General features: G+C 46.6%; 1 long non-coding RNA gene and 1 pseudogene across 1 annotated transcript; one reads left to right on the forward strand and one right to left on the reverse strand.

The window, feature by feature from the left end:
- The first annotated feature begins 18990 nt into the window (after nt 1–18990).
- Nucleotides 18991–19875, forward strand: LOC120723113. Its single transcript, XR_005693666.1, has 2 exons — nt 18991–19620; nt 19698–19875. It is a non-coding gene; the product is annotated as an uncharacterized LOC120723113 (long non-coding RNA).
- Nucleotides 19876–20450: 575 nt separating this feature from the next.
- LOC120722951 lies at nt 20451–22222 on the reverse strand (annotated as a pseudogene).
- Nucleotides 22223–22312: the final 90 nt, after the last annotated feature.

The following is a 22312-nucleotide window of genomic DNA, read 5'->3' on the forward strand; positions in this document are numbered from 1 at the left end:
ACATATCCTGTTAACAGATTAATTGTTCCAATTTAAAACTGAAGCATTACTTAATGGTACAACGTTTTTAACAGTCTTATAGGAATGGGATCCAATTGATGAAAGACAGAAATTATTATGTAGTATGGTTTAATTTTTGGTCAGCTCTCTTAATACTACGCTTCAGAGTACTCTAGCTTTGTTAAAGTAGTGAGTTTGCTGAGAAAATTTACTTTAAATTGGGCTGGCAGTTCTGGCAAAAAATTAAGCCGTAACCCATGCTTGTTTTGTCAAAGAGTTTGAGCGGTTTTTTGGCCAGCCCACAATTTCAGATGATTTTTCAGGTTGACTTGTCACACTAAAAAAGTGATCAGCAATGCTGCTTTACCAGGTGTAACAATTAAGTTAATTAAGTAACATCCAGGCATCCATGAAAACACAATTTATTACATTTAAGGGAGTTACAAGTTAGCAGGAAGTTAGCTCGCTAGTTTCTACCTAAAGATAATATACCATATATATATATATATATATATATATATATATACATATATAATATAGCATGTTCTGACTGAGAGGTTTCTGAAAAAATTAAAACGTACAGCTCTGCAATCACTTCCAACATAAATGAAGACAGAAAACTAAACAGCAGTGACGTTTGTAGGGTTACTGTAGTTGGGTTATGTTAGCATAGCATAGCATAAACACAGTGAAGCTGGAGGATGAACGCTAACTTTTTTCCACTCGATAAAAGTTAACGTGAGGGTTCCTGATGGTTAGAGACAAATGCAATCGCATGGCAGGATGCTGTAAACGGACCAAACTTAGTCATTAATATACTGCAACAACATGGGAATAGAGCAGCTACAAGACGCTTTCAACATTAATGAATCAATGGTACAGAAGTGGAGGAAGCAAGAAGAATGAGTTAAGTAAAGTTTGACTTGAATGACTGTTTTGTTTGGCATCATACGCCTTGTAATCCGGTGCTCCTTATGGTCCAAAAAATACGGTATATAAGGAGAACAAAAACTCTCTCAACTCGGATCTTTGAGAGAAAACTATTTAAACAAACTAACACTCTACAATACTAAGTAAAAGACAAAAAAGTAGGAAAAAAGTTTAAAGTATGGTTGATGCAAGTGCACGTTTTTCCACCAATGTTATTCCTGTTTGTGCTTTAAATGGAAGAGTAGTAGAGTGAGTAGTCACTCAATCTTAACCTCCTAAGACCCGAACTCTTCCACTGCATGCAATTTTTATATCTCCTTGATATTTGGGCTGATTGGGACCTGAAGAATGTAAAAACAAAGAATTACCAGATTTTTTTTTTTACCTAATTTTTATTTCTAAGAAAAATGAGCTCCACATATGAGGATATTTGTTTAAATTTAGATAGAACAGTAGCAGTATAATGTCCTCGTAAGTGGATATCAGGCCCTTGTAAAGCAAAATTGAGTATTTTGGTCTAAATAACCCAAAATCTGATGTCCACATATGTGGATGCCAGGTCCTAGGAGGTTAAGGCTGGTCAATTGATCCTTGGCTCCTCTATACTGCATGCCAAACTGTGCCCCGAGTTTCCCTTAATGCATCCATTGAAGTCTGGATGTTGGAAAGCGCTTAGCATGGCTTAAAGTGCTGTATAAATGTATGTTTGATTCGATGAATGAGACATGAGAAAGTGCTTTGATTCCTCAACACCAGTCTAGTCTCTAGGAACAGCCAAGCTTGTCATACAGCAAACCACATATGGAAAGCTTTCTGATATGCTTTAGGAGCTGAAGTGAGTCTGTCGTATAGCTACCATCCTAAAGATAACAGACAAACAGACTACTGGCCTTTAAACATTTGAATCCTCTTTCAGTTACTGATTCCCGATTTCAAGGAATCAGTGGTGGCTGAATCCTGACTTATCTTTATATTTTTACATACTTTAGTACCATTTTTGGGAACATTTCAAGTTGCTATCCATCAATACAACTGTTATAGCCCAAATTTTAATAATACGTATGCATTAAGTCCATAGTAACTATATAAATTGCAAAAAAAAAGTGCAATAAACTGCAAAAAAAAGAAAAGAAAATTGTTGTAGTTTTTTATACATATACTTCTAGTTAGAGAAATTTAAGAGGTTTAACCCCTTAAAACTGTATATACAAAATAGTTTCCCACCACAGGAAATTTATTTTGAGTATCTGCATAGTTTTATTTTTGAGACACACCAATTTTTATATACTTCAGGAAAAACAAAAATAAATATCATAACGCAAATTTGCAAAAAAAACAAAAAACAAAAACAGCATGTGGATCAAAATAAACTATTTCCAGCAGTGCAATTTGAGTTCTAAGCATCTCAGAATCTGTACAGAAAAGCCTAAAGTCAAACATGACTTTTAAAAACGCCAGTATAGGCTTATAAGGCCCGAAAAAAATACATTTTCCGTGAAAATGGCGTTACTTCCGGTTTCTGGCAGGTAATGGCGTACATGCGATAGTTCGTGCTGACGTCTATTCCAACGTAGGAAGTGTTATGAACAGCTAATCTTAGGTTAAGAGTGGTTGAAGTATCTAGTTGTGTAAACTCACCATTCTTTTCCATTGTGTCCTGTGTTTGAGTCCTCAGTGTAAACAACATTAGACTGAATTCGTAACTACAGCACACCATGTATAAACAAACTGAATTCTGTGATTAGCTCTGTTCATTTCACTGTTTTACTCAAAGTCACCACAGTTTCGTGTTGCTCTTATTCCTCTAACATCATGGTATGCGTTGTTTTTTTTATTTTGCTGCAGTCAGCTGACAGTTGGTCATTTTACCAACTAAAAGAGGAAGTAAGACAACAGAGTAACCCTAACCCTACTCAACATGTAACACGGATCTATAAACTTGGGCAAAAAGATGCAAGACGTGCAATACGTATGATTTAAAACCTGAAAGGAACTGGGAACCTAAAAATCGTGGTTCATGTTGTGAAAAACTCAGTCATGTCAGCAGTTGGTTCTGTCCAAACGTGTACTTCAGAATAGACTTCAGAATAGACTTTTTTGAATTTGCGATCCCCTCTACCATTTTTATACAGGGAGTGCAGAATTATTAGGCAAATGAGTATTTTGTCCACATCATCCTCTTCATGCATGTTGTCTTACTCCAAGCTGTATAGGCTCGAAAGCCTACTACCAATTAAGCATATTAGGTGATGTGCATCTCTGTAATGAGAAGGGGTGTGGTCTAATGACATCAACACCCTATATCAGGTGTGCATAATTATTAGGCAACGTCCTTTCCTTTGGCAAAATGGGTCAAAAGAAGGACTTGACAGGCTCAGAAAAGTCAAAAATAGTGAGATATCTTGCAGAGGGATGCAGCAGTCTCAAAATTGCAAAGCTTCTGAAGCGTGATCATCGACCAATCAAGCGTTTCATTCAAAATAGTCAACAGGGTCGCAAGAAGCGTGTGGAAAAACCAAGGCGCAAAATAACTGCCCATGAACTGAGAAAAGTCAAGCGTGCAGCTGCCAAGATGCCACTTGCCACCAGTTTGGCCATATTTCAGAGCTGCAACATCACTGGAGTGCCCAAAAGCACAAGGTGTGCAATACTCAGAGACATGGCCAAGGTAAGAAAGGCTGAAAGACGACCACCACTGAACAAGACACACAAGCTGAAACGTCAAGACTGGGCCAAGAAATATCTCAAGACTGGTTTTTCTAAGGTTTTATGGACTGATGAAATGAGAGTGAGTCTTGATGGGCCAGATGGATGGGCCCGTGGCTGGATTGGTAAAGGGCAGAGAGCTCCAGTCCCACTCAGACGCCAGCAAGGTGGAGGTGGAGTACTGGTTTGGGCTGGTATCATCAAAGATGAGCTTGTGGGGCCTTTTCGGGTTGAGGATGGAGTCAAGCTCAACTCCCAGTCCTACTGCCAGTTTCTGGAAGACACCTTCTTCAAGCAGTGGTACAGGAAGAAGTCTGCATCCTTCAAGAAAAACACGATTTCCATGCAGGACAATGCTCCATCACACGCGTCCAAGTACTCCACAGCGTGGCTGGCAAGAAAGGGTATAAAAGAAGAAAAACTAATGACATGGCCTCCTTGTTCACCTGATCTGAACCCCATTGAGAACCTGTGGTCCATCATCAAATGTGAGATTTACAAGGAGGGAAAACAGTACACCTCTCTGAACAGTGTCTGGGAGGCTGTGGTTGCTGCTGCACGCAATGTTGATGGTGAACAGATCAAAACACTGACAGAATCCATGGATGGCAGGCTTTTGAGTGTCCTTGCAAAGAAAGGTGGCTATATTGGTCGCTGATTTGTTTTTGTTTTGTTTTTGAATGTCAGAAATGTATATTTGTGAATGTGGAGATGATATATTGGTTTCACTGGTGAAAATAAATAATTGAAATGGGTATATATTTGTTTTTTGTTAAGTTGCCTAATAATTATGCACAGTAATAGTCACCTGCACACACAAATATCCCCCTAAAATAGCTAAAACTAAAAACAAACTAAAAACTACTTCCAAAAACATTCAGCTTTGATATTAATGAGTTTTTTGGGTTCATTGAGAACATGGTTGTTGTTCAATAATAAAATTATTCCTCAAAAATACAACTTGCCTAATAATTCTGCACTCCCTGTAAGCCGGTTTTATAGCCACATTAAATATGAACTCTAAATATCAAAGATAACCTTTAAATGTTTCAGTTAATGTTTTAACTGATGTCTAATTTTTGTATATTAACCAATGTTGTCTAAGGAGCTTTGCAAGAAAGCGACTGGACTTCGTTGAGTTTCTTGAAGACGTTTCACCTCTCATCCAAGAAGCTTCTTCAGTCCTAAACCACATTAATTAATGTTGTTTTATAAGGCACTGGCTGAACAGACAAAACAGAAACTGTGAAAGTTATCATTTTAAAACGTGCTTTACGTAACTTTTCTCAACAACTATACTTAAATAATAAATGCAGTGTTGTGCTTGACTGATGGAGCTCATTCATTTGTGGCAAATAAGGAAAGGATTCATGTTTGTAAAATTCCCTGGATTGTGTTTCCTTGAATTTCTGGAGTTTCTTCTGGCAATTCCACGTAGGCAGTTTAACCAAATATGAAAGCAGTTTGTATAATTTCAATCTAACATGAAACTATATTGTGGTTAAGACACCTTGTCATCATACACCAAAAAAAATTGTTCAGAGCTACAAGATTATTTTCAAGTACAAACGTTCAATCTGACTGTTATTACACCAAGAAATGAAGGTCATAAACACTGGTGACAATGAATTAAAACTGCAGTCTTACAGAGGTTTGTTTTGCAGGCCATTCTCATTCCCACTGGTGTGACTCAGTGACATACAAGTCCATTAGTAACCTACTCGAATCATCTTGCGACGGTTACAAGGTTTTCCATTAGGTCATAGTACCTAGTACCAGCAATCCAAGTGATCGCTCCAAATGTTCCGAGATTGGCTAGTCAGTGGCGTCAATGATGAGTCATGAGAGTGCCTCGTTCATGGAAATCAAAATCGTGGGAAATCACTAGAAAAAACAAAGCCATGGTCCCCGAGTCTGATTAAAAGCCACGGCAGGTATATCATCGTGCTATGACGAGTCAGTCGGAGTAAGTGCTAGTGGAAAAGGGGCTAAGCTGAAAGTAAAAAGAAACTGAATTCGAATGTAATGAGCACAGAACTGGATAGTAACATGTTTAATGTAATCACAGTTGCATTACTAGATTACAAAAGTAAGTATATTCCATTCTCTTCACATGTTAAAATATTAATTGATCACACCTGATTACTTATTTAACCCAGCCACAAGATAGTGTAGTCCTAGTGTAGTCCTAGTCCCAAGCCTCGATAAATGAGGATTCTGATTGGGTCAGAAAGGGCGTCCAGTGTAAACATGCAGATCAGCACAAATGAGATCTCCATACTGGCGTGGTCGGGGCCTGGATTATCAACGACTGCCTCCAGTGCTGTTTGTGAACAAGGTGCCAAAAGAAACTGGGAGGAATTATGAAGTAACTTGGATGAAGTGGTAGAGACAGTCCTCAGGCGGGAGAGAGTGGTGACTGACACAGATTTCAATGGACATATACTTGAAGGAACAGAGCTGATGAGGTGGTGTTGGGTAGGTCTGGTGTTAAGGAGAGAAATGCAGAAGGACGCATGCTAGTGGATTTTTTCATTGAAATGGCTGTGGTGAAGAGGGAGGACAGCCTGTGACTCAAAGATTGAATAATGTGACTCTTTTATGTCACATAATATTCAGTTGTACACGTCATTTCATTTAAATGAAATGTCTAAACTCCACAGTTTGTTAAAGTGACTAGACAGTGTTAAATGGTGGTTGGGAGGCAGTTTCCTTTCATTTCATTTCTAAAGTCTTCTGTCAACTCTGGACCTCCATTTGCTGAGGTGACTGCATGGATCAGCTGTCGCAACAAGATTGTTTTGGTTGTAATCACTGAAGCAGATTGTGGACACTGCAGGTGAAGGAAGCTGTTAAGTTGAAAAAGTCCAAGGTTGGTTAGCCTGTGGGACTTCAGAGTTAGCTAACAGCTAATGGCACGCCAAGTGGAATGTAGCTCTGTCAGTGGTGGAAGCAAAACCAAAAGGAGTTTGGTGAAGCTATGGAAAAAGAATTTCAATCTGCCTAAAATCAATTAGCAAACTGTCAGGTGACTCAGGAGAGCAAAGCGGGGCTCTACTCACAGTGGAGGTGGGGTGCTCGTGACTTCAACTGAGGATATAGTCAGGGTGGTGGAAGGAATACTTCCAGGACCTCTTCAATCCCACGCACATGCTTTTTGTAGAGGAAGAGCCTGGGGATGAATCATCACTGAGGATGTTAAACACATCCTTGATTGTCACACTTGTTTCCTCTGGGTATTGGACTCCACCAGGTCTGCCATTTGTCACTGACTCAGTTCATAGGTTTTAATGGACAGAATACTTCTTGACGTAGCCAAGTGGCCAAAGGAGGAATGCTGGACCACCTCTTCGCCAGGCCTCAGAATCCCATCTCTGCTTTTTGCTGATAATGTGGTTGGCTTCATCAAAGGTTGGCCTCCAGCTTGCACTGGACTGGTTTGCAGCTGAGTGTGAAGCAATGGAAATGAGAATTAGCACCTAAAAGTCTGAGGCCATGGCCCTAAGCCAGAAAAGGGTGGAGTGCCCACTTCAGATCTGGGAGAATTTGCCACCCCAGGTGGAGGAGTTTAAGTATCTCAAGGTTTTGTTCACGAGTTAGGGGAGAAGGGAGTGGAAGATTTACTAATGCACTAAGGCTGCAACTGCAGTTATGCATCTGTTGTACCGCTCTGTCAAGATAAAGAGACACCTGAGCATAAAAGTGACACTGTTGATTTGATCTACGTCCCTTCACTCTACACCTACGACTGCACGGCCACTAACAACTCCAACATCATTGTGAAGTTTGCGGACGACACTACAGTGGTGGGTCTTATCACCAATGGTGATGAGACGGCTTACAGGGAGGAGGTCAGCGCCCTGACCCACTGGTGTCAAGACAACCATCTCACCCTCAACGTGGCAAAGACAAAGGAGTTGATAGTGGACTTCCGGAGGTGCAGAGAAGTACACACCCCCATCACCATCAGCGGCGCTGCTGTGGAGAGAGTGAGCAGCTTCCGGTTCCTTGGTGTACATCTGGCTGAGGATCTTACATGGTCAGTACACACAAACAAAACAGTGAAGAAGGCACAGCAGCGCCTCTTCTTTCTCAGGAGACTGAAAAGATTTGGCATGAGCCCCCGCATCCTCAGGACCTTCTATCACTGTGCCATTGAGAGCATCCTCACTGGATGCATCACCACCTGGTATGGCAACAGCACCGCCTACAACCGCAAAGCTCTCCAGCGAGTAGTGCGGTGCTCTGAACGGATAATTGGAGGTGAGCTTCCCTCCCTCCAAGACATCTACAGGAAGCGGTGCCTGAGGAAAGCGGGGAGGATCATCAAGGACTCCAGTCACCCCAGCCATAAACTGTTCAGACTACTTCCATCAGGAAGGAGGTTCTGCAGCAATGTACCTGCACATGTGATGTGACAATAAAAAGTGATTTGATTTGTAATGAAGCGACAACAGACCAGACAACATATTTATGCTTTTCACATCAACAACAACCACACGGGAATCCAGGACCCAGCACACCTTTAACCCAGCGAGGCACGATTGGGGATGCCCTGCAGGTGTGTTCGCCACCCCTGCAGCGGCACCACCAACCACGCCTCGCCACAGTCCCCTTTCTCAGCTGTAGTTACAAGTGACCCAAAACTTGATCGTGTATACAAGCGGTGGAAATTAGCTTGCTCTGAAGGGTGGCAGGATTCTACCTTAGAGACAGTCAATCATTCACAAAGGGCTCTTAGTAGTAGCCGCAGCTCCTCAACATCGAAAGGAGTCAGTTAAAGGAGTTCAGGCATCTGATTAGAATGCCTCCTGGAATAGTGTGACTACTAATTCTGATCTCATTCCCTCCATCCCCGACCAGCTTAATATAGAGGGCACGGCCTGTTAATCTTTGCTAGCTTTCCCACCAGCTAAATTCCTCTCCTTTGGGTGACTATGTCACTTGGTATTAGCTCTCTCTGTGTATGTCTTTATCCTGTCTTCCTTCTCTCACCCCAACCGGTCGCAAATATACTCTAATGTGATTATTTTACTTTTAAGGTTCTTTCTCCAGCGGTGGCTGGTGTTGGTTCCAGCCACTCTTAAAATTAAGGATGTATAACCTGCAGTGGCCATCATTGCTGTGGTCTATTCTCAGATCTGCTGTTATGCTCACATTACCTGCATGAGCTTGCCTGTAAACTTGGTCATAGAGTTTTGTTACAGGTTTCCCTGAATTATTCTGCTACAAGGTGTTGTTCACAGTGGTTGCCTACAACATTTGCTTCCAGCAAATCACCTTTGATAACTGACTGACCCGTTTTCATACACCTCTCTTGAACAGATGAGTGGGACTCTTCCCAGGCATGTTCCTGGGACTTGGGCTGCTATAAGAAATGCGGGTCTGCCATTCCCTTTACGGAGTGACTTGTATGCCAGAGTTATTATAGATAAAACTATTGGTGCACAGTACTATTTGTTAGGACCACAGCTACTAGTAAGTGCATCTCAACCCGTCTTTTTTAAGTTATTCGTTTTTAGGACAACATTTAGTCAGTGCTACAATATCCTTCTATTATAGATTTACAGTGCTCAGCATAAATAAGTACACCCCCTTCAAGAAGCACGAATTTAATCAGTAGCTCAATGAACAAAAGAACAATTTCCAAAATTTTCACCAGGCTGAGTTTTATTGAACACTTGTTTAACTCCATATCATGAAATTAAGGTTAATAATATAACTTAGATCACAAAATCTTCAGTTTTACTAAAATTGGTTGAAGCAAAAATGAATACACCCTGCAACAAAAACTACTACATCTAGTATTTTGTATGACCACCATGATTTTCAAGGACAGCATCAAATCTTCTAGGCATGGAATGAACAAGTTACGACATATTGCAACATCTATCTTTTTCCATTCTTCAAGAACAACCTCTTTTAGAGCCTGGATGCTGGATGGAGAGTGATGCTCAACTTGCCGCTTCAGAATTCCCCACAGGTGTTCGATTGGGTTCAGATCAGGAGACATACTTGGCCATTCAATCACCTTCACCCTGATCTTTCTCAGAAATGCAACAGTAGCTTTAGATGTGTGTTTTGGATCATTGTCGTGTTGGAAAAGTGCGTGACGACCAAGTGCACGGAGTGATGGCAGCATCTTCTCCTTCAGTATAGAGCAGTACATTGTTGAGTTCATGATACCATCAATGAAATGCAGCTCCCCAGCACCAGCAGCACTCATGCAGCCCCACATAAGGACATTGCCACCACCACGTTTCACTGTAGGAACTATGCATTTCTCGTTGAAATCCTCACCTTCATGACGCCATACAGTTTTGAAACCATTAGTTCCAAAAACAGTGATCTTTGCCTCATCACTCCAGAGTATAGAGTCCCTGTAGTCTTCATCTTTTTCAGCATGGGCCCTAGCAAATTCTAGGCGTGCTTTTTTGTGCATGGGCTTTAGGAGAGGCTTCCTTCATGGACGATACCCATGCATGCCATTCCTCTGCAGTGTGCGCCGTATGGTGTCACGGAAAACAGTCACTCCAGTTTGGCTTTCTATTGCTTTAGCTAACTGCAGTGAACTTCCATGGTGATTTTCTTCAACCCTTCTCATCATGAGACGCTCCTGTTGAGATGTTAACTTCCGTGGATGGCATGGACGTCTCTGTAAGATGGTTGCGCTTCCATCTTTCTTACATTTTGCTGGACACGTCTTGAATGAATCATTGGACTCACCTGTGGTTGAATGCCTGTTAATTCAAATTTTGTAGTCTTAAGTATGGCTTTTCTCCTAAGACTATAAGTAGGGTGTCCTCATTTTTGCTGCATGGGCTTGAATGAGTTTGTTAGGAAAATCATTTTTTGTGTGTGCAAATTAACAAATCTAGTTTGCAATCAATTGCCCACATTTGTGAGAGTATTTTGTAGTATAGCATCTCATAGAAAATGTTGATTCTGAAAGGAAACCAAAGGTTTTCTGACAAATGTAGTGGGGTGTACTCATTTATGCTGAGCACTGTATATGGCATCTTTCAAGAAACCCAAGAATGCTTTACACATGAGTACAAATAAAAAAACACAAAAATAAAGGCTAGAGGTTGAAGGTTTGGTTCAAGAGGTGAGTTTTGGGAAGTTTCTTGAAGGACTACAGTGATGGAACATTGGGAAGCTTATTTAGGAGAGACTTGCAGAGGAAGCTCTGTCACCAAAGGTATGAAGTTAAGGTGTGAAGGACAGAAAGCAGACCCATGGCTGTGGACTGTATGGGTCCAGCAGGTCAGACGAGTACTGAGGGCGCAGAGCATTGAGAGATTTTTGTGAGAAGTAAGAGGAATGATCTTTTAAGTAAGGCGCGACATGACGAGGAGCCAGTGGATAATTATGAGGGTGTGGGTGATGTGTTTTCACAGCTTAGTGCCTATTCAAAATCTGGTGGCTTAGCTCTAGACATACTGGAACCTGTCATGTGCTTTGGTGGAAATCCTCAACATTGCAGTAATCCAACCGGGTGGTGACAAAGACATAATCCATGAAGTAGCCAGCTTTATTTATTTATTTATTTTTACAATTATTATAGATGCTTTAAGGCTGTAAAACCCCTCACTACACACTTTATACACTTTTTTTCAGACAGGTATAAACATTTTCACACTTTTCTCTTTTGTTTAAACACTCTCAAAGTTCAAACTTTGTAGAAAAATAAGTCGAGTATTATAGAATGAAACCAAAATCCAAACCCTGTTTTCCGGTCAGAGCAGCTGCAAAAGGATTCAACATTAATGAATCACTGGTACAGAAGTAGAGGAAGCAAGAAGAATGATCTGAGCAAAGTTTGACTTATCTGACTGTTTTGTTTCGCTTAATGTGCCTCATAATGCGGTGTGCCTTATGGTTCGAAAAATACAGTAACTTCTACCTTCCTTTAGCATGTCCAGCAACAATGTGCTGTTTAAAAAAACCCAAAGAACATGCATGACATGTATGCAACAGGCATACATGTGGCCCTGAATATAATGACCGCTTTGGACACTAATTTGGTTTTTATGAAATTTCTTGCATGAAATAATCGTTTAGTAACTCCTGTGTGTTCTTGCAGGACTACATACTCTGAGGATCAGTGAGGCATCCTCAGAGTGATTTGGTGCTGTGTAAATAAAATTGAAACTGAATTGTAATTGTTGACTGTTTAAATGCTGGAATGATCGACACACACACCTCTGAAAAGTGTGTGTTTGTTCTTTCTACAATGACTGTTAAATGTAAGCATAGTTATGACTAAAGGAATTCTTTATCAGTCTGTACTCTTCATGTTAAAGGAAAATCCAGAAAAGCGACAAACATTTTCTGGAGTCAAAGAAAAACTTGTTATTGGGATAATAACCGAAATCTTCTCAGACAAAATGCTGATTTAAACAATTTGTCAAACGCTCTTCAAACAGTTTAAAATGAAAAGAGTAAAAAGAGAAGCTGTGTTTTCAGCTGCTGCCTCATAACAGTGAGAGTTCAGATAAATTAACAAATTCAAGGGAAAGCATCTCCAGCTGATTTTCTAGTTTGCTCTTACTTTGGCAGATTTCTTCTGAGCTCCACACCAGGCTTCCAGCTGCAGCACAGACTCAAACTGGGACAGGAAGGCAGAGGTTACATTTACTGGAAGAGCTTCAGAAAAAAGTGACTCCAGTACCTTCACTGTTCAAGGCTAGCAGGTCCAAGGGTCTGTTTACATTCTGCCACAGTGAGATAACATGACTACAGAAACAAGTGCTGTAGTCACATACTGTGGGTTGTGATTTTAACCAATGCAGGAATGTTATGGCCAAGTACCATCAATACGTGAAATTTCCATTAAGGGACAATAACCTCTCTGTTTATGGTCAGACTGTTTACTACTTGGTGTGCTAATACTGTTTAGTACCTCTAGTAGTTTTTATGTGTTGCTTACTTACTGTCCTCCTCTGTTACAGACTCCTGTTGGAAAACGTACTGCTGAAGTCCAAGGAGACTGAAACCTCTGAAAGGAAATAAACTTGAGACTTTGAAAATTACCCATCATTTGAATTTTAAAGTCTTAACTTACGGCAAATACTTGATTGCTGAGCTTATCAGAGTTGAATATTAAAATCTGTTAAACCTGCCACCAAACCTCATGGATTTGAAACCTTAATTTAAAAGGTGGTCAGAGGGATTACGATTAACATGTGACAACAGCGCCTAGGAGTCAACCATGAAAGATTACACAGGTTAGAGAATACGCGACTGAGGCAGATTGGCTCCAAGAGTAACATACATTTGTTATAAAAGTTGACTGTGGCATGGCCTATCCTATAGCAGTGAGGCAGTAAGCCAGACAAAAAAAGGCTCCAACTAGTGATTTTACTCCCTGACCCGTCTATGTGAGGGCTGTGTTTCTCTAGCCAGGGGTAGCCCAAAGTGAGAGGTGGATCAGAGGTGGATTTATGTTTTAGTTGTTTTTCTGTGTGTGGCGGAGGTGTGGTCCCGGGCGCGGCTGCAGGGGAGGAGTGGTGCAGTGAGCTCAACGGGGCGGTGCTGGAGATGCCGGTGAGAACAGCTGATGGCGATTTGGACTGATGGTGGTTTCCTTCCCTTTTTATAGTGAGACGGAGAGGAGCGGAGGGAGAGGGAAATCAGCTGGGACCGACAGCTGTCAGACTGTGTTCAGTCATAAACCAGGGAAAACTATAAATAAATGTGGAATCTGGTGATAAAGACCTGTGTGTGTTTGTACCTGTGTGTAGTGCATTTCACAAGTGGTGCCGAAACCCAGTGTCCAGCCGGCGAGGGGATGTCCGACCCACAGGCTGCACCGCCCGCCCAGCCATTGCAGTTTCTGGCGCAGATGCTGGCGGAGATGGCGAAGATGAGCCAAGACCAAGCGGCGGCCCAGCGGGCTCACCTGGCTGCGCTGCAGGAGCAGGCGGACTGGCAGACTCTGGTTCTGGAGCGGCTGGTTGGAGCAGCTGCTCCGCCGAAGCCGAAGCCTCCGCCGCTGTCGGTGGCGATGCCCGGATGGGGGATGGGGACGACCCCCAGGTTTTCCTGGAGACTTTTCGTGCCACGGCGGAGGCCTGCCAGTGGCCGCAGGTGGAGTGGGCTCCGTGTTTGCTTCCTCTGCTGTCGGGGGAGGCTCAGACGGCGGCCCTGAGTCTGCCGCCGACCTCGAAGAGCAGCTTCCAGGACGTGAGCCGGGCGGTGGTGGACAGGATGGGGCTCACCGCTGAAGATCATCGCTGGCGGTTCCGGGCCTATCGGCTGGCCGCGGCGGATCGGCCGTTTGCTTGGGCCCGGAAGCTGCACGACGCGGCGGTGCGCTGGCTGCAGCCGGGATCGTCAGAGGGCGAGACGCTGCTGGTGGACAAGGTGATGCTGGAGCAGTTCGTGGAGGGGCTGCCTGTGGAGACGGCGAGATGGGTCAGGTGCCACCGTCCCGCGAGTCTGGAGGTGGCGGTAACGCTGGCGGAGGACCACCTTGCCGCTAGAGCGGGGGAGTCCGGGGACAGCGGCCGGAGGCCGAGCAAACAAGCCCCAGACAGAGAACAGCACGGACGCCGGGGCAGGAGTGCTGGAAGTGCGGGCAACCGGGACACCTGAGGAGGGACTGTCCTCTGATGGAAGTGGGGCAGGTGTTCCGCGTCGCTGGTGCCCCAGCACCCCCTCCCGGTCCAGGAGGGACATACAGCATTCCGGTAAGGACTCGAGGGGGTATACGCCATGCTTTGGTGGACACGGGCTGCACGCAGACCCTCGTGCACCAAGGCTTGGTTTGCCCCGGGGCATTGCTGGAGGCAGATTGGGTGGAGGTGAAGTGTGTTCATGGTGATGTTCACAGGTATCCCATGGTGCCGCTGTTATTAAAGTATAAGGGCAAAACGCATAGAGTAACGGCTGCGGTTAGCCCGCGCCTGTCGCATCCCCTAATTCTGGGCACAAATTGGCCGGGGTTTCATCATCTGTTGGGACAGTATGCGGGGATGCGATCACGACCGTTAGTAGCATGTAGTGTCTGCACGGTGCTCAGCGGTGACGCGGGGTCGTCCGACACTGACTCCGGGGAGGGGGAGACGGCGGGTCCTTCATGGGAAGCCCCGCCTGCTCCGGAATTTTCCCCCACGGGTGATTTCCCACTGGAACAGTCTCGTGATGACACCCTACACTCAGCCTTTGACCAGGTGATTGAGATTGATGGTCACGTGGTGTGCCCTGAAGCCGAGCGGACCTACCTGCGCTTCATTTTATCAAAAGATAGGTTATATCGAGTGAGTCGTGACACTGGCACGGAGAAGACACACACCCAGTTGTTGGTGCTGCAGGGCTGCCGGGAAACGATTTTCCAGGCAGCTCATTATAACCCCATGGCAGGGCATATGGGATACGAAAAAACTCTGGAGCGAATAACGGCCCGATTTTATTGGCCGGGCATCCGAGCGGATGTGCGCTGCTGGTGCGCGTCCTGCCCGGACTGCCAACTTGTTAATCAGCCGGCCACACCAAAAGCGCCTTTGCGCCCGCTCCCACTCATAGAGGTCCCGTTTGAGCGCATTGGCATGGACCTCATCGGGCCGTTTCATCGGAGTGCACGTGGCTACCGCTTTGTATTAGTCCTGGTGGATTATGCAACGCGGTACCCGGAAGCAGTCCCCCTGCGCAACATCACTGCAAAGAGTGTGGCGCAGGCACTGTTTCAGGTCATCTCCCGAGTCGGAATCCCGAAAGAGATACTGACTGACCAGGGCACGTCATTTATGTCTCGTACACTGCGGGAACTGTACGATCTGGGCATTAAATCTATTCGGACCAGTGTCTACCACCCTCAGACGGGTGGGCTGGTGGAAGCGGCTGATAAGACTTTAAAGTCCATGGATTCGTAAGTTCATTAACGAGGATGAACGCATTGGATCGCTGGCTAGACCCTCTGTTATTTGCAGTGCGGGAGGTGCCCCAGGCCTCCACGGGATTTTCTCCCTTTGAACTGCTGTTCGGCAGGAAGCCGCGTGGGGTGCTCGACCTGGTTAAAGAAAGTTGGGAGGACGGTCCGAGCCCCGCCAAGAATGAGATTCAGTACGTGTTGGACCTGAGAGCGAAACTCCACACTTTGGGGAGGTTGTCACGGGAGAATTTGCTACAGGCTCAGCAGCGTCAGCAACGCCTGTATGACAGAGGGGCTAGACTCAGGCAATTTTCATCGGGAGAAAAAGTGCTTGTATTACTCCCTTCTTCCAGCTCAAAGTTGCTCGCCGAGTGGCAAGGACCCTTTGTGGTCACACGGCGAGTCGGGGACGTTGACTATGAGGTCGCTCGATCGGACAGGGGAGGGGCCACGCAGATTTATCACCTCAATCTCCTTAAAAAGTGGAGAGAGGTTGAAACCACTTCTCTGGTAAGCCTGGTTAAGGAGAGAGATGAGATGGGGCCGGAGGTGCCAAATTCCATCATCCCCGCCTCCCTCCCTTGTGATGACCATCTCACACAGGCCCAGAGAGCGGACGTTGTCGCGTTACAACAGCGTTTTGCTGATGTGTTCTCCCCCCTGCCCGGCCGAACGTCTCTCATTGAGCATCATTTTGTAACGCAGCCTGGCGTGACGGTGCGTTCACGGCCCTACAGGCTTCCTGAGCATAAACGGCAAATCGTTCAGAGGGAATTGGCTGAAATGCTGAAAATGGGAGTAATAGAAGAGTCGCACAGCGCCTGGTGTAGCCCCATCGTTCTTGTGGTGAAGAAGGATGGGTCTATACGGTTCTGTGTCGACTATCGCAAGGTGAATGAAGTGTCACGTTTTGATGCTTATCCCATGCCCCGGGTCGACAAGCTCCTGGATCGGCTGGGCACGGCCCGTTTTTTCACGACACTGGATTTAACCAGGGGCTACTGGCAGATTCACTTGTCTGCCGAGTCCAAGGAGAAAACGGCCTTCTCTGCTCCGTATGGGTTGTACCAATTCGTTACGCTTCCGTTCGGCTTGTTCGGAGCCCCTGCCACCTTTCAGCGCCTCATGGACCGGGTGCTGCGTCCGCACGCTGCATATGCTGCTGCCTACCTGGATGACGTGATCATCCACAGCGACACCTGGGCGGAGCATGTGCAGCGGGTGGCCGCGGTCCTGGAGTCCCTGAGGAGGGCGGGGCTCACGGCCAACCCGAAGAAGTGTGCGGTTGGACGGAGGGAGGTACAGTATCTGGGGTACCACTTGGGGGGCGGGCAGGTGCGTCCAAAGGTGGAGAAGACGGCGGCTATCGCATCCTGCCCACGCCCCAAGACTAAAAAGGAGGTGAGACGGTTTCTGGGGCTGGCAGGTTACTACCGCCGTTTCGTGCCAGGGTTTGCGCAGCTGACCAGCCCCTTGACCGATCTCACCCGAAAGGGTGCTCCAGATCTGGTTCAGTGGACGGGGCCGTGCCAGGTGAAAAAGTCTCTCTGTGGGGAGCCGCTGCTTCACACTCCTAACTTTTCCCTCCCTTTTGTTCTGCAGACTGACGCCTCGAACAGAGGGCTGGGGGCCGTTTTGTCCCAGCAAGTAAGGGGGGCCGACCGTCCCGTTCTTTACATCAGCCGGAAGCTGGCAGAGCGTGAAAGACGGTGCAGCACTGTGGAAAAGGAGTGCTTGGCTATCCGGTGGGCGGATGTAATAAACCAGCTGTGAAGCTCAGCGAGCCGGAGCAGCTCAGCGAGCCGGAGCAGCTCAGCGAGCAGGAGCAGCTCAGCGAACCACCACTGTAAATAAACCCACTGTTCATTCCACTAAGTCCAGCGTTTGGGTCCTTTCTCCAACATCCCCCACGGTCTGCCCCCCAGACCGTGACAGAACGATCCTGCCAGATGGACCCAGCGGATTTTTCGGAGAGGTTCAGGTGGGAGGTGACAGACAAAGTAAATCATCTGTGTGACCTGTGGCTGGAAGCGCACGCGGAGGTTTTACGTTGCGCTGTGGAGAAGCGGTTGCAGGAAACACTGACTTGCTTTCCCTGGGTGTTGGACAATCTTTTTCCGATTGTGGCGGATTTCCTGCTCAACACCCTTCACCTCCACTCTCCGATCCAGGCTGCCCCCCCACTCGGCCAGCCTGAGGTTCTGCAGCCTGATACGCCGGCCCCGACGTCTACCCGGAAACGACGTTCGCGCCGCCGGCGTTCCTCACCGCAGCCGCCCTCCCGGACAGCTCAAGAACCGGCTGTGGTGAGTAATAAGGACACTTTTTCATTTCTCACCCCATCTGCTTTTTTGTTTTCAGTGGATGGTGACACCGCTGACGCTGCTGCAAGCCGGCCTACAGTACGACTAGCGTCGCCTCATTCAGCAGTCTCCACGCCGCTGGCGGCTTCACCATCTGCGGTTGTAGCGCCGTCATCTCATCCGCATGCAGTCACCCCTCAGCCATCTTCTTCACCGGCTCTACCTTCACCTTCCCCGCCTGCGTACACCGCATCACCGTCTTCGCCTCCGGATCATCCATCTGTGGCTGAAGCGCAGCCGGAGGTGCCCGCACGGCCAGCCGTGGAGCCCTGTGAGCCGGAGCAGGAGCCCAGCGAGCGGGAGGAGCTCGCTCTGCCCGAGCCGGAGCTCAGCGGGCGGGAGCCGGAGCTCAGCGAGCGGGAGGAGCTCGCTCTGCCCGAGCCGGAGCTCAGCGGGCGGGAGCCGGAGCTCAGCGGGCGGGAGCCGGAGGAGCTCAGCGAGCCGGAGGAGCTCAGCGAGCGGGTGGAGCCCGCGTCGCCAGCTGTGGTGCTCAGCGAGCCGGAGGAGCTCAGCAAGCCCGAGCAGGAGCTCAGCGAGCGGGAGGAGCCCGCGTCGCCAGCTGTGGAGCTCAGCGAGCCGGAGGAGCTCAGCAAGCCCGAGCAGGTGCTCAGCGAGCGGGAGGAGCCCGCGTCGCCAGCTGTGAAACTCAGCGAGCCGGAGCAGCTCAGCGAGCCGGAGCAGCTCAGCGAGCAGGAGCAGCTCAGCGAACCACCAGCAGAGGAGCTCGGCGAGCGGAAGGAACAACCAGCGCTGCCAGCCGAGGAGGAGCTCTCGCTGTCAGCCGAGGAGGAGCTCTCGCTGCCAGCCGAGGAGGTCAGCGAACCGGAGGGACCTCCACGTCTAGCGCGGCCTCCACGCCATCCACGTCCAGTGCGTCCACGTCAGCGACCAGCGTGTCATAGACCGTGTGCCACGCCTCGCTGTTGCTCACCGGAGCAGCGCCGCCACCATCGGACCCGTGGCAGGCTACCAGAACCGTTCCGCCGCCGCCACCGGACCCGTGGCAGACCGCCGGAGGAGCAGCGCCGCCGCCGCTGCCGGACCCGTGGCAGGCCACCAGAACCGTTCCGCCGCCGCTGCCGGACCCGTGGCAGGCCACCAGAACTGTGCCGCTGCCGGACCCGTGGCCGCCCACCGGAGCTGCTGCGTTTCCATCATGGGGTTAGAGGTAGGCCACCTGAACTGTTTTGCCGCCACTGCCTAACCCGCAGCGGGTCCCGCTTGTTTTGCAGTCCTGCAGGTCGGCCGCCAGAACTGTTTGCTGCCACTGGACCGGGGGATTGGACTGTTGAACTGTGTTTTTCTTTTGTTGCTTTGTGGTGGCTGTTTAGCGGAGTGGTTTTGGGGCCCTCCGTCCTGGACCCCCGCTGCCCGCCCTGGGTTGGTTGTTCTGTGGTTTTGTTTTGGGTCGTCGGGAGTCGACCCTTAGAGGGGGGGTACTGTCACGGACCCGGTTCCGGGGACTCAGGGTTCGTGAACAGTGTGGACCTTTATTGTTATTAGTGTATTGGATGTATGTTTGCTGCACTGTGCTCTTGTGTTCCATGCTGGTGTGCGTACGTGTGTGTGTGTGTGTGTGGCTGGAGGATGAAGGACAGCCACCTGCAGGCCTGATGGGTGTGGCCCTGCCAGCTGCTGGTCACGCCTAGCTTCCCACACACCTGCTTCTGATCAGGATCGTCGGGGGAGCTACTTAACAGAGCGATGGAGCTTCCTCCGGCGCAGGATCGTTGAGTTAGACCCCATGTCAGTGTTTGTAGTGCTGGTCAGTGTATGCCTGCTGGAGTTGGTGCCATAACGGCTGTGTCTGTGTTTTTCCTCAGGAGAGTGGAACACAGGACTGCAAGACACACGGGGTGTGTGAAGGCACAGGGGCAGAGAGCACGGGATACCAGCACTTGGGAGAAGACACGTCACGGGAGTCGAGGGAGCACTTTTGGAGATTTAATGTGTGGTGTACATTTACCTCACTGTAAATAAACCCACTGTTCATTCCACTAAGTCCAGCGTTTGGGTCCTTTCTCCAACATCCCCCACGGTCTGCCCCCCAGACCGTGACAATATTATGTTGTTCAAACGTGAAAAGTATATTGTACAAACATGATAGTATATTGTACAAACAGGAAAAGTATCTTGTTAGAACAATAAACTTTTCACGTTATAACGTGATACACTTGTATTTTTCTTTTGCCTGGGTGGCAGCTCTACGCTTCCGTCAGAATCAACTCCAAGATTCAAATGAAACAAAAGCGCTTCAAATGTTTCAATGAATGCTTATTGATTATCAAATGCAAAAAGTTGGAATGAAAACATTAGAAAATGATTTTTAGATCCACTTGGACTCTAATCTCACATCAGCTGGAAGAAAATAATACAAAGAAAAATCATCACAAGATTAAAGCGTAAATGATTAAATTGTGAACAAATTAAAGTGTTTTTATTAGGATTAAACTGCAGGATCAGTGAAGGCATGAATGACAAAAAGAGCCAAAAGAAAAGTTTTACACACATCTGAATGTTATAGTTTCTCTTCATGTGTAAGATCATCCGCTCTGCTGCGGTACCTGTCTGTGTTTGTGATTGGTCAGATGTCATGTGAACACGCCCCCTAGCCTGATAAACCCTGGGATCACTTACAGTATTGATAGATACCTTCATGTCAGCACTTTGATTGATTACTGATATTAGGTGAAGTTAAACCAGATAACAGAAAGATATCCTGGATATGTTGACCTTTGTAGGTCAGGCTTACAGACACAGTGACATGTAGGAGTTTTTATTTAAGTAGAATCCTGAGTAAACAGGCTCAGAGAATTTGGTTTTGAAGGTGTGAATGTGTCTCAGTTTGTGAGCTGACACTTCATAGCAGGACAAAGTCCCTGCAGGCCAGTCCAGAAACACTCCCAGTCAGGAGCAGCCAGGAGTTGGACTGGTATTTGACTTGGTCTCCTTACTTTGCTGCCCTGCATCGTAAGTTGGTTCTGTGTCCCATTTGAAGCCAACGCACCAGGAGATGTTGTTCCACCCAAAAGCAGATGGATAACCATCCCCTTTCCGCTGTATTCCTCTGTAGCAAACAGCAGCAGCAGCAGCATGCGCTCCTTTGTTTGTGGCCCACTCTATCTCCCAGTAACGTTATGTAAAGTATCGAATCTCTCAGGATGGTCAGGATATGACTGCTTCTCTCCTCTTGTTGCCTTCTTGTTTCCTTCAGACAGGATGAGGTTGAAGTGCGCTGTGTTTGGATCCAGGGTGAGCTCACAGGCATCTGATGGAGAGAACGAGACCTGATCAAGTTCATAATTGATGATAATGTTCTAGACTCCTTCTTAATCTGTCCACTGCAGATCTACAGTCTGTTTTTAACACATGTCAAATCTCTGTGCTCAAACCTCAGCTTGTCTTTTTAAACTCTGATCAAATGAAGAACAACTATGAAGGGAAGATCTGGGTTCTCTCCTGTTAGTTGTTATGATCTTTGTACAAACTGCAGATTCTGTATTTGACAGTGTGCTGTTATCTTAGACAGAAACACTGGATGTCTGTCTTTAACTGCTGGTAATGACTGTAAGTGCCATAAATAATAGATCGTACTCAGTGCTCTATTCAACTTTAAATACACAAATATATAAACTGAATTCTTGAAGTTTTAGAGCACCCAGATTCCTCCAGATTTTTATTGACACTCATGTTTTCAAGCATACGTTCTTGCTCTTTGTTTCTAAGGTAGTTCTGCTTTAGCTTGGGCTTGGTCGTTTTTTCTTTGTTTATTTTTCTGCTGCTGGATGAACCTCAGAATAACCAGGTGGAGAACGCCATGGAGGGCATTTCAAATCTTCCAGGATGTCCCTTACTCTGTTTAACTCACCAACCCAGGATCCAGCAAAACAGCTTCAGTCCATCATGCTTCCTCCTACATGTTTCACAGTTGGTGCCACACACTGAGCTATGTACAAAAATCCTGTGTGATGAACCAAAGATTCAGGTTTTGATTCATCAGTCCATGACAGCATCTTCCAGTCTTCAGTAGTCCTTTGGTTTCAAGACCCAGGCAGGCCTTTTCTTTCTTTTTCTGATTTGTTAGCAGTCTTGTTATCAGTGGCTTTCTTGCTGCATCTCATCCCATCAAACCTGCAACTCTAAGTCTTCTTTTTACACTTGAAACTGAGACTTACAATGATCACTATTAAACTGTGCTTGAAGCTGTGGTCCTGTGAGCTGCTCTCTCAGAAACGTATCTCCTGATTCTCTTGTGGCTCGTGTTGCGGTTCTGCCAGACCGCTCCTTGCCAAAGTTCTCCAGTTTCTGATGGCCTTTTTATGGTGAAGGAGACTGTATTCTCTGACATGTTGACAGTTTCTTCACACTTTCTCTGTAGGATGGTCTAAAGCTTTAAAGCTTCTGATGGTTTTCCTCTATTGTTTTGTAAATTTCAATT

Source organism: Simochromis diagramma, unplaced genomic scaffold, assembly GCF_900408965.1.
Source record: "Simochromis diagramma unplaced genomic scaffold, fSimDia1.1 OVJJ01000669.1, whole genome shotgun sequence".
Taxonomy (NCBI): Eukaryota; Metazoa; Chordata; class Actinopteri; order Cichliformes; family Cichlidae; genus Simochromis; species Simochromis diagramma.